This window comes from Pundamilia nyererei, unplaced genomic scaffold (genome assembly GCF_000239375.1).
Source record: "Pundamilia nyererei isolate P.nyererei 1_Seehausen unplaced genomic scaffold, PunNye1.0 scaffold00020, whole genome shotgun sequence".
Lineage (NCBI taxonomy): Eukaryota > Metazoa > Chordata > Actinopteri > Cichliformes > Cichlidae > Pundamilia > Pundamilia nyererei.
In genome coordinates, this window is record NW_005187421.1 from 4,036,499 (window position 1) to 4,048,522 (window position 12,024).

Below are 12,024 nucleotides of genomic sequence, written 5' to 3' on the forward strand. Positions count from 1 at the left end.
CAAAATTTTGTTTATAAACATTAGCTAGGCTTGTCTTCGAAAACAGAAACATGAAAAGTGAAACAAGTGACAAATGTCTAGTTTATTAACCACTACAACGAACATACCTTTGATTATTGTAACGGCCACAAGTAAAGCCTATCAAAAAATATATGAAGCTTATGTGAAAAATGGAAGAGAACAAGTAAAGGTCCAAATGAAGGTTTAAAAAGGGGGAAAGCAACAGTGTGTCATCCCATTTCCCCTTTCAAACTGATCCTTGCACCAGTCGACTTGCTTTATTGTTGTGTCTGCAGGGCCAAATCAGATTCCAGATCAGAAAGACATCTATAATAGAGCCGTGTGGTGCTGAAGATGCACAAAACATACAGCCTTTCTTCTTTCTAAGTGAGCTGGATCTAAAAGGACATGGACCACGTCTTTCCTTCACAGTCTGCGATAAAAATCAAATGTAACTCATACTTTGCCAGAAAGACAAAATGATTTAATTGTATTTTTAATGCTGTTTGTTCTAGCTTTGCTTATTGTGGAAAATACCCAGATGTTTTCTTAAGTCTCAAGTGTGACTCTGTAGAGTTGGCTGTAATTTTGATATTTTTTACTCTAAAAATCCAGGTCACACTTAACCTGTCAGTGAGGTTTTTGGTGGAGTGTGCATTGAAAACTGATGATGCAGAGCATGGGTTTACAGCCTTACGTGATTTAAATTTGGCCAATCTCCCATTCAAGGTCATCTTCTCAGTCATGTCCAGACAGCTTTCAGTGCAGCTGCTTTTTCTGGAAGTGATTCGAACCACTTGCACAGTTCTCTCAGCACATATCTGACACTTGCATAGAAAGCAAAGATCATCTGCTGTTTCAAACTGACTACAATGCATTTTTATGGAGGATCATTGGTTTTTTTTCAGTCTTCAGGTGAAAAACCCACAGTTTCCACGCCTCGCAGCAGTGAGTTAAGAGGGAGTCAAAGAGCATTTTCTGTCAACATTTACTGGGTCATGCATAGTGAATTAATCCCCTAGATTGACAATGTCAGTGCCAAGTTCCATTAGATGGGCCTGAGGTATCTGAGGCAGAGCATTCAGAGAAAACTGTTGCATGTCAGCTTTCCGTCTCGTGCCTGCACAGAGTGCAGCGAGTTTTTTGGCTGCGCAAATGATCTTCACTCACCAAACAGGCCACTTGCCAAAGTTTTCTCTCAGCAGTTTCTTACACTTCCTGGAGATTAAAATGTTGAAGGAACGCCTTTCTGACATACTGGATAGTATCCAGTGCAGATGTAAAAGTTCAAGGCAACGGGACTTCACTGAGAGAGTTAAAAATAGTCGCTGTGTTGAAAATTGTCCAGAGGTGCAGGAGACATTGAACATGAACATGAGATCCACAAAATTTAAATCGAGTAAGGGTTTTGCATTTTACGCATGCCCCGATCATCAAGTTATAGACCCTAGGGCACAAATGTTTGGTATGTCCTAAACAACTTGTTTTTATGATGAGACTTTTTCTCTTTCTTCAGTAGTCAGACAAATCATACAGGAATGTAGACAGAAGCACGCAGAATACTTTGAAATGTGGAGCTCTGTACCTTTTACATCTGAATAAAGGGGTCAGGGTATCATGTGTTCAACAGTTTGAACCACTATTGCCCCACATACTGCATCCATGTTTCATACACTTCTAAGCATTGGCAAAGCTGCATTCTAACCTCCGTTGGCCATGGAATCAGGTGATGTGCCATAAAAGGATCTGTGGCAACTGGATCCTTTTGGCGTAGACACAGGAATTTTCATTTCAATGATCTTGGGTGTGGTGAGCCAGGAATGCATCCTGTGTAGGAAGTGGGGGAATACACTGTGGATGGATTAGTGCTGAATGATAAGACTTCTTGGTGGGTCACATTAAATTGACAAATACAGAAACTTTGTCTTCAGGTTTGCCCTCTGACTGAGGCTTCTGAAAAATGCGAACCACACAGACTTTGCTTTTAAAGCTGCACCATGTAGCATTCTCACATAACAAATTAGGCCCAAAATATAGTAACCTGTTACAACCTCTGTTAGGGTTACATGTAAGTGTAGCGATGAATGGCATTTATTAACAGTATTATAAAAGTTGCAAAAACTAATATTGCTTGAAATTAAAAGGAGGCAGGTGAATGCATGGCAGTACACCTGGAACACAATGCAAGAGATGTATGAAAGAGTTCGGTGGATGTAAAGTATACCAATGGAGTTCTGAACATCAAAACCTCTCAATACTGTACGATGGTTTCTACAAATTGCCGCCATATTGATTTAATGTTCTCTGAGATGCTACAGGGCAGAGGGGCCTTCAGCTTTCAGGCCCCTCTGCTGTGGAACCAGCTCCTAGCTTGGATTCGGGAGACAGACAACCTGTCTACTTTTAAGATTAGGCTTAAGACTTTCCTTATAGTCTTAGGCTTATAGTTAGGAGTGGATCAGGTGACCCTGAATCCACTCGTAGTTATACTTCAGCAGACTTGGGCTGCTTCCCATGATGCATTGAGTGTTTTTCCTTCTCTCACCCTTTTTAACTCACTGTGTGTTTAAACACCACTTTGCATTTAATCATTAGTTATTATTAATCTCCAGCCCTCTTCCACAGCATGTCTTTTGTCATTTTCCCGTCCTCTTACCCCCAACCGGTCATGGCAGATGGATGCCCCTCCCTAAGCCTGGTTCTACCGGAGGTTTCTTCTTGTTAAAAGGGAGTTTGTCTTTCCTACTTTTGCCAATGTGCTAGCTCATGGGGTTTTTTCTTATTGTTGATGTTTCTCTGTATTATTGTAGGGTCCTTATCTTACAATATTAAGCACCTTGAGACGACTGTTATTGTGATTTGGCGCTATATAAATAAAACTGAATTGAACTGATATTTTAAAAAAATGCTTGGTATACATTCCCACTTCTGTTATTGTTGAAATTTTACTGTTCACATCTTGACTATTGTGTGATAATCTGCTTGTTCTGCTGAAAAGATTTCAAAACCAGAGCCAGAAGAGTTTTCATTGTTCTACCCATGTGTGTGAATCACACTAATGACTAGCTTGATTAACGGTGGAAGATGATTGCAAAAACCAGTTTCTGCTGTTCTTGTAAACTGTGGAGAGATATACGACACCTCTTTCATGATAAACTGGTACACATGGTTCTTGTCATGATTATATATGGAACACTGAATGAGTGCTGGTCAGCTGGTTACACCTTGTCCTAAACACGTTTTAAGATTGCACACAGTCCTGTACTGTCTGGAACATATTACATAATAATATACAACTGACTAAAAGGAGTAGTTAATTCATAAAGTCATTGTATATGTAGGGCTGTATAATCTGCTTGTTAAAATCTCAATTAGAAGAGCGTCATGGCCAAGAAAGACAGCAGTACAATCATTGGAGTTGTATAAAGTATAGCATATTTAGCACATTTAAAGATTAAGAAGAAGAACTTTCTCCCATTCTTGTTTGATTGAGGATTCTGGCTACTCAACAGTCCTGGGTCTTCTTGTTTTAAAGTAGTTTTTTGGGCATTTTATCCTATTATTATTTGATATCAGAGCAGTGAAGACAGACAGGAAATTGGGCAGAGAGAGAATTGGAAGCCACACAGCAAAGGACCACAGGTCAGACTGCATTCTGGCCGTGTGGTGTATTGCCTCCCACTCACCCACGGAGCTAACTAAACTAGCTCCTGTCCTGGATGTTCTTTGTGGTATTTTTGTTTGATTATGTTGCAGTTGTTTTCTGAACACATGCAGTTTATTTCCATGATACAAGATTTAGAGAATCTTGAGAAAACTCTGTGAGCAAATCTTTAAACATATCTTTATGTATAATGATAATATGTACTGTAGATGATGACATATTCCAATTCTTCACAATTTTACATTATTCTAAATTTTTTCCACAATTTGTAAACACATGTTTTGCAGGTTGCTGAGCCTCTGCCTATCTGCACTTCAGAGAAACTCTTCCACTCCAACATGGTCTTTTTATACCAAAACATGTTACTGGCGCTAAATAACCTAATCAGTTGCAAAATGTTCCTCCACCTGTTTCTGTTCAATACCACTTAGTTTTTCAGTCTTTTGTTGCCCCTGTTCCAACTTTTTTGAAATGCGTTCCTACCACCAAGGTCAAAATGAGCTAAGATTTTTCATGAAATAGTCAAATGTTGTTTTGTTTTTTTTACCTTTTTACCTTTTTACCTAAGTATTCTTCTTGCTGAAAACGACAATGTGTTGATCATTTCATTTTAAAGTGCTTGATGCTTGTGTTTTCCTGCAGAGGAGCCTCAGCGTGTTTATAATAGTTTTCCCAGACTTCACATAGGATTTATAAGTCTGTGTTTTATCTAATCTTCACTTGAGTAATCAAACAGGTGTTTGGTGTTTAATCTGGCAACCGAACCTCCATTTAACAACTTTTTCCACAGTTTCCCTGCATTGAAACTTCAGCTTCTCTAGTAATGCAACACTATCTCTGCACTGTGCACTCACTGAGAACTGACAACCAGGCAACCATGGCTGAAAGGTCTTTCCGATTCCAGGTTGCAATTTTAGCAGAGTGGGGTTGGGGGCTCATGAGGCACAGCTTGGGAATTACTTTTACAATTGCAAAGTGAAAGCTGTTGTTAGAGGGGTGCAACAAAGACTTCTCTGTCTTGGCCTTGCCTTTTGGCCCAGGAGAAATACTATCTGATGCTACAGCCCCCAAATCCTGCCTCTTGGGCTGATTACGACAGTAGGGCAGGGGTGGCAGAGCGCCTCACCAGTGCCACATCCCAGAGATCCATTGACAATTGTTGCAGTTGGTTTCTTCCATTTACATGTGGTGAACAAACAGGAAAAAAACTAGCTATTGTAAATTCTTAGTGTCTATGCAAGAACAATGAACTTGTAATTATCCAGTGCATCTCAGCCTGTATATCATTTGCACATCTATATTCTGTGTATATTCTGATTTACTTCCAGTACACTAAAGATACCTAAATCTTGATGAACAAAACCACAGAAAAAGTTTGTAAATGACCATGAGCAATGTTGTTTGGGTGACAGACAACCTATGAAAAAACAACACGACAAAATCACAACGGCACTTTGTACCTACTGCCTCCCAAACTTCATCGGACAGCTATAAGTTATTGGTGTTGACTGTAACATGGTGTTTCAAAATCCTAAAAAAATGAGGTCCATAAACAGTCAGATTACATGGTAACAGTGCTGAAACATGCAATATATGTCATTGGCTCTATTTAATCCAATTAGTAATCCTCAAGAACGCTTTCAAAGACATTACGAGAAGTTGCTCCTAATCACTGTGGAATCTGCAAAGATCCAGCAACACTTCCCCCTCCCTCCCCCGCCTCTTTCCTCCCAGAGCTTTTCCTCTTTCCAAATGTGCAGATGGTAACAGCTGTCTGTTGACAAGCTTGAGAATTTGCAACAACTGGAAAAGCATTTAAATTTCTGCTATCAAAGGTGACCTGTGAAATGCCTTCCAGACCCTCCCATTGCAATCAATTTATGGGATTTTGCTTAAGGATATACAAAGCCTAAACTAAATTCCAAACTAAAACATTTTGATATTATTTTCAAATTAAGCCTCTGAGCATGTTAGCATATTTTCAGGATTCCTTCTAGAATGATGATGAAGAACTTGTCTCAACAACCTTGTCCATTGGAACAGTTAGTTTCTGTCATCATTATTTAAACTGCTTGTGAACCAGTGTGCGAAACTGTGAAAAATCTTGGAAGTCATGTGTTTTGTGGTCTTTTAGAAAGCAACTGAAAACTAAGGTAATGCTTTTTTCAAAGACACCCTGTTAGGTAGCTAAACTCTGTACCTATGGCAGTTGATCTATTGTGTGCACTGCCTTCTTAATCCACTAGGCTTTATATACACATGCAGATTCAGTAACACATTTTACACATCCACCCAAACATTTGACAAACTGTATTTGAAACCTTTGATTGAAGTGTTATCCAATAACAAAATGAACAATTGGCATAGTGGAGTATGTGCATAAAATTGTAATGAATACATTTTATATCCCCTCTTTATTTAAATTACCCCACTTAAACCAACAGGAAATATATTTCAGCTATTAAAAAGGACCTTTAACCTGATACTTTTTAATACTTGATACTTTTTAGGATACTGACCATCCTACTGAGTGCCCATTCACAGTAAAATATTTGGTGCCAACTTATGGTGCCAAAGTACATCTGGGTTGGATGAGAGTGACAACGTGTGACAGCACTCCTGCAACATGCTGAGGAGCAACAAACACACAAGCCAATGGCAGTGGTAGCAGGCTGAAAGCAGTCTCAGGTGTGGTTACGCTTGTCAAAGCTTGACACAGACAACGCTGTCTGCAACATTTGTTGCGTAGGTCACAGTGCCTAAGGCCATTCATGTGGCTTTGTTGGCTGTACTTCATGCACCGACCCTCCTTTATAATAACACCCTAGTCATTACAGTTCACAACATATCACCACACACACAGGGCCTTGGGAGGCAGGTGCATTACCCAGAGGGTAGTGGGCGGGGCTGGTGCAGTGGCCCCAGTCACCACTTCACTGCCATCTGCCCCTCAGTTTTTTGTTTTTTTTTGCCTGTCCCGTTTGGCTCTTTTGCCATCAGAATTGTTGTCTAAAGGCAAAGAAAGATGCCCAACGGATTTACTTTACCAAATTGACCATCCTAGCCTTGCCGTAATGGTCCATTTGATTCACCTTTTATTGTTTATTTTATTTTCACTTACTGAATAAAGGACAGACTTGACTGGGGGAAAGAAGGGGAGAAAGAAAGAGGGAAAGAGAAACAGCTGAGAAGAGGGACGGGGGAGAAGGGCAAAAAACAAAAACCAACAGAATGAGTGGAAAAAGAAAAAAAAGAAGAAAAAAAGAAAAAAAATGCATATATCAATCACCTGGGTCACCTGCTGAGAAAGAAAAAAGAAAACAAGCAGAAGAGAACAAGAGTAATAGAATAAACAACATCACAATGATATATGGGAATATGACAGTAAATACTAAATATTAAACATTATTGTGCAGCGTGTACAGTGTGCTTTGAGGTAGGAGCCAAAAAGGGTGTAGTTTGTGGGTGTGATCACCCGTGTGTACACCTGTGAGCATGGACGCATTTGTTTTTTGTTTTTTAAAAGGTTCCTTCATGTAATAATCTGCTAGAGGGTGTGGGGGGGCCACAGCACCGTCCTCCAGGGCATGAAGCAGGTATGGAGGAGATCAAAACTCCAGACATCCAGAGGCCCCCAGAACATGCCCCTCAATTTTTATCTGACCCCTATATAGCTGTTGTTGCAAAAGCAAGAACAGATACATAGAATTGTGTTGTTTGGCAACACAGTATATTTAGATTAAAGTGATGACATCCTGCTTTATTAAATATTGTCGTGGCATCTATCCACTCTGTCTCCCTTTTTAGTTGGTTCTCTTCAAAGTCATGGATGAAAAAAAAGAACAAGGTTACACTGGAGCAAAGAAAAGTCAAAGAAAAGGAGGAGCAAAACACAGAGAGACGGTAGGCAGGCAAGTGAACTTCACCATAACAACACAAGTCTCTCCACTGTCACTTACCTCCTTCCCTCAGCGCACCCTGCACCCCTCGGTCCTGAATCGCATCCAAATCTTATACATTCACAGGCTGGAGCTAGCCAACTTTCACAGCTGTCACACATTTTCAACAGATTCCACCAGGCCTAGATGAGGCTGGGGAGAAGACATTCCTGTGCCATTACACATTGGTTAAAAGGAATTACCGTTAACATATGATATTGTGGAAGTGGGAAATTTGCCACCCCAACCTTGCCCAAAGCACTCCGGAACTCAGGGTCATGGATTTATTATCTCAGATGGCCCTCGGAGGTCACTGGGGGCTATTTTTTTTCTCTCTCGCTGTTCTGGCAAAAACCCCTGCAGCCCCAAGCGTGCTATTCATTAAGTACACTGCGCTGTGTAGCTTTGTGTGTGTGTTGGAGGGGGGTGTCTAAGATGGGATGATGGGGGTTTGACTTGCAGGAGTGGGAGACACATGTTACTGTTGCTCTACGGGTATTTGTCATAGGAACGGCATGTCTTGTCAGACTGAGAGGCCATTCCCAGCTGTTAGGCTGCAGCACTGAGATGCAGCCTGATCCAATCCCCACAGAGCAACCATGGTCACATAAACAGGATGCCTCTGATGTACAATTGCACAAGTGTGGGTGACCAATCCCAGTTCAGCACAAATTGTTTTTCATAAATGAGTTTGAGGCTGCATCTGCCTGAAACTTCCCAGTTCTTCTTTCTTTGCCTCTTGTATTTTTTTGCTTTGAATATATTGAAAAAGACCTCAGTGTTAAACATTTGAACAAGTTTTCAGTCATTCAGCCAAAACATCCCAAATAAAACAAAAAAGCCAAGACGTACCCATACATGCACAAATATAATACTGCGAATTCTGCTTAAGCCTACAGTGAGGCTAGCAACTCTATGAGGTTGTAATTAGCTCTCCGTACGGTGCTGCTTTGAACTAACAGCTAATTTCAGCATGCTAACAGTGCTTCACAGGGTACTTTATTTGTCAGTGACTTTCCATACTTTCAAGTGATTTAATGTGATGATAGACAAGCTGATAACATTGGGATACCACAAATGTGTGCAGGAAACATCCCAAGTTGCCATCCCGGGAGCAATGCTAAGTCATTAAGTTGCTTTCATTTATACATATGTAACACAAATGTAGCTAAAAGGGATTTAAAGGGAAAATAATTGTAATATAACTGATTAGATGAGAAACTAAACAAAAATAATAATTCAGAATATAAGGTTGAATACAGTCTGAATGTTAGTACAATAACCTTTGCGAAAAGAAAGCGTAAAAAGGTGGGAAAACTGAGTTAATGAAATGGAATAAAATATGTATATAGAAGTAATGATGGTGAATACAAATAAAACAAAAGTAGTACTGCACGCATGGCTATGTGGTTTAAATAAATAAATGAAAACAAAATAGTCCTGCAGCCTTTTTATTCTTCACAGACCTCTTGTGCCTTTTTCACAAACTTGACACAGTTTGGCGTGTGGAGCTGGATGGACAAGATGCAGAACAGACTGTGTCTCATTATGCGCTAAAAGGAGGGAAACTAAAACAAAATGCATTCAAGAAACTTTACACTCGCTCTAGGAGGGAGCGCTCACTCACAATTCCATTGTTCCCATCAGAACTGAAGAAATTGAAATCTACTACTATTTTCCAATAGCTAGAGGGCATTTTGTTTTCATGATTAAAGTCTTGTCAATTAAGATATTTATCTTGGAATGTTTCAGTGCTTTTAGCTAAATTTGGAGCCCTCCTACGGCCTATTGGCTACTACTACGCTTTGGAAATTGCTCCCAAGCACCTGCAATGTTGGCACATTCAGAATCCCTACTCTATTAAAAAGTTTTTTTCCCCCGAATGCTCATAACAGCTAAATATTTATAGAAAGTCACTGTGCCAAAGTAACCGACTACATTTTCTAAATAAGCCCCATTCGAAAATAAGGTCCAGATGTTTCACGTTTTTGGTGCACGATGCAGACGGCTGTGAGGAGTCAGCGTGTGTTTTCACCATTTCCATGACAGGAGTACGATGATGGTTCTCTTAGTAATTTCAAGGCAACCCCAGTGCTCCACTTCCTGGAAGTAAAACAAAACTATGTTGTAGCCTGCATCATCCAGTGAGTCAACTAAACAGTCTGGAGGGATATCTCTGAGAGAGTCCAGACACAGTCATTCCTTCTTCCTCTCACTTCCATGACTGTTCAGTTTGCTCACTGGCAGCACACTGGGTCCAGAGCGGAACATCCTTTCTGGTCTGTTCCAGTATGGTGTTATGTTGCAGGATAACTCCCAAACATTTTAGTAAAATAAACAATTGTCGGAACTGACTCAGTAAATGAATAAAACTTTGCCACCTCTTTGCCAGTTTTCAAGTTGGATTCAGGAAACAGACACCTCTCCAATTTTAAGATGAAAAAACTTTCCTGTCACCTGATCCACCTGGATGCTGCAATAGGTGTAGGCTGCTGGGAGATCCTGTCTTTCTCCTCTCACCCCAACCGGTCATGGCAGATGGCCCCCCCTTTACTGACCCTGGTTTTGCTGGAGGTTTTCTTCCTGTTAAAAGGGATTTTTTCCTTCCCACTATCGCCAAAGTGGTTGCTCATAGGGGGTCATGTGATTGTTGGGTTTTCTCTGTTTTCTTTTTATTATTGTAGGGACTTACATTATAAAGCGCCTTGAGGGAAGTATTGTTGTGATTTGGTGCTGTATAAATAAAAATGAATTGAATTCGTTGCTGAGCAGTCTGTAGGCCTGTGTAACTGAGGCCTATCCTAATCCTCAATTTTGTGGACTGTTTTGGGAATATTGTTGTGCCATCTTTGTGAATCACTGAAACACCAGCAATGTGTCCATCTCTGTAAGGGGCTTTCCTGACTTTGCACTTCTGGCAGTAGATAGCTGTAAGTAATTGCTGATACTCAAGAAGAGCAAAAATTCTAGAAAAAGGTGGTTTTTTTTAATCGCCCCAGTTCAACTTCTGTCACTGTGCTTATTGTACTTCCCATAAAAACTTTAAGTCTTTGACAACATACAGGAAGATCCTTTCCAAAAATGCGCAGACTAAACATACACATACCTCAGCGGAATGGGTTAAAGTGAGTATAAACAAAGCTAAATGCAAGCTTTGAAGCCTGCCTTGCTGATATTGATATCATTGCAGCACCTGATATTAAAAGAATTCCTGCCAGATGACTAGGGAAAAAAACTGATCTCACTCTTCTCTGCCTTCAGGCCAGGGTTCTTAGCTTTCCTTTTGTCTCAACGAGGATACGGACAAGTCTGTCATTTGACCGTCTCTCTCTGCTGTGTACACTTCAGATGTAGCCCTGACACACTATGAATCATCTGTTAGGAAACTAGGTTAGAGCACAATAGGCTCTTCATAAAGTAAGGCAAGGCGGGTAGTAAAGCTGGAGAGAACATATGCATGGGAGCCATCTTGGAATCCTAGTACTTGGAAAGGCTGGATAAGAGCCCAGTTTGTTTTTCTTTTCGCTCTGTTAATTTTAAAATTCACTTTACAGTAAGATTAATTTTAAGGTTGAGCAATAAAATCAGTGCAAAGTATGTTGGGAAGGCTGTTAAATGGGAACTTCAGCACTAAAAATTACCACAGTTTTTCAGTATTTACATTCGCTATATTAAAAAACAATATCCCTTTACATAGCAGAGAGCCTTTTCTCAACATGTATTATTAAAAATAAGATCAATATTGACACTGTAGGCTTATAGTCGAGAGAAGCTGGGAATGTTGCCTAAATATTTTAACAACCTCTCTTCAATTTATACCACTTTTCCCCCATGAGCTTCACCTACGTGTTTCAGGCTTTCTGTAATATGGACCTTTGGCTGTGCTCTGTGTCCAGTCTACCTTACAGCAAGGAAATTAAATGTTAAATATTTACCATTCTCCTGGTATGTGACCCCACAGATTCCGACTGTGATGGGTAGCAGCTACATTCCTCCCACAGGAAGTTTATCCTTGCTCCTTTCTTTTTTTTCACTCCTTGCTGTCCTGCATTGCTTTTGAACATAGCCAGTGGCTAAGGCATCAGCCTAAATCTCTGTCATGAAATACACTAACATGTCACATGTGCCACTGCAGTCTGCTGTGAGGCTTTCCAGGACTAACAGGAACTTTTCAGGGCCTGTCACAGAGGAGGTAAAGTCCTTCCAGCTCTGTTCCACCAGATATCAGAGCTATTTGATTTCAGCCGTTCTTTTTTAAAGCCAACAATGCAAACAGTGTATGATGTTTTGACTTCCTAAAGCATTCATGTGGCATAAAGGTAGGGATACATTTTTTATCTTTCTGACTAATCTTCAGAAACAAACGAAAGTGACTCACAAAGTTCTCAAAGTTAGTAGCAACCTATAGGCTTAATCCAGCTC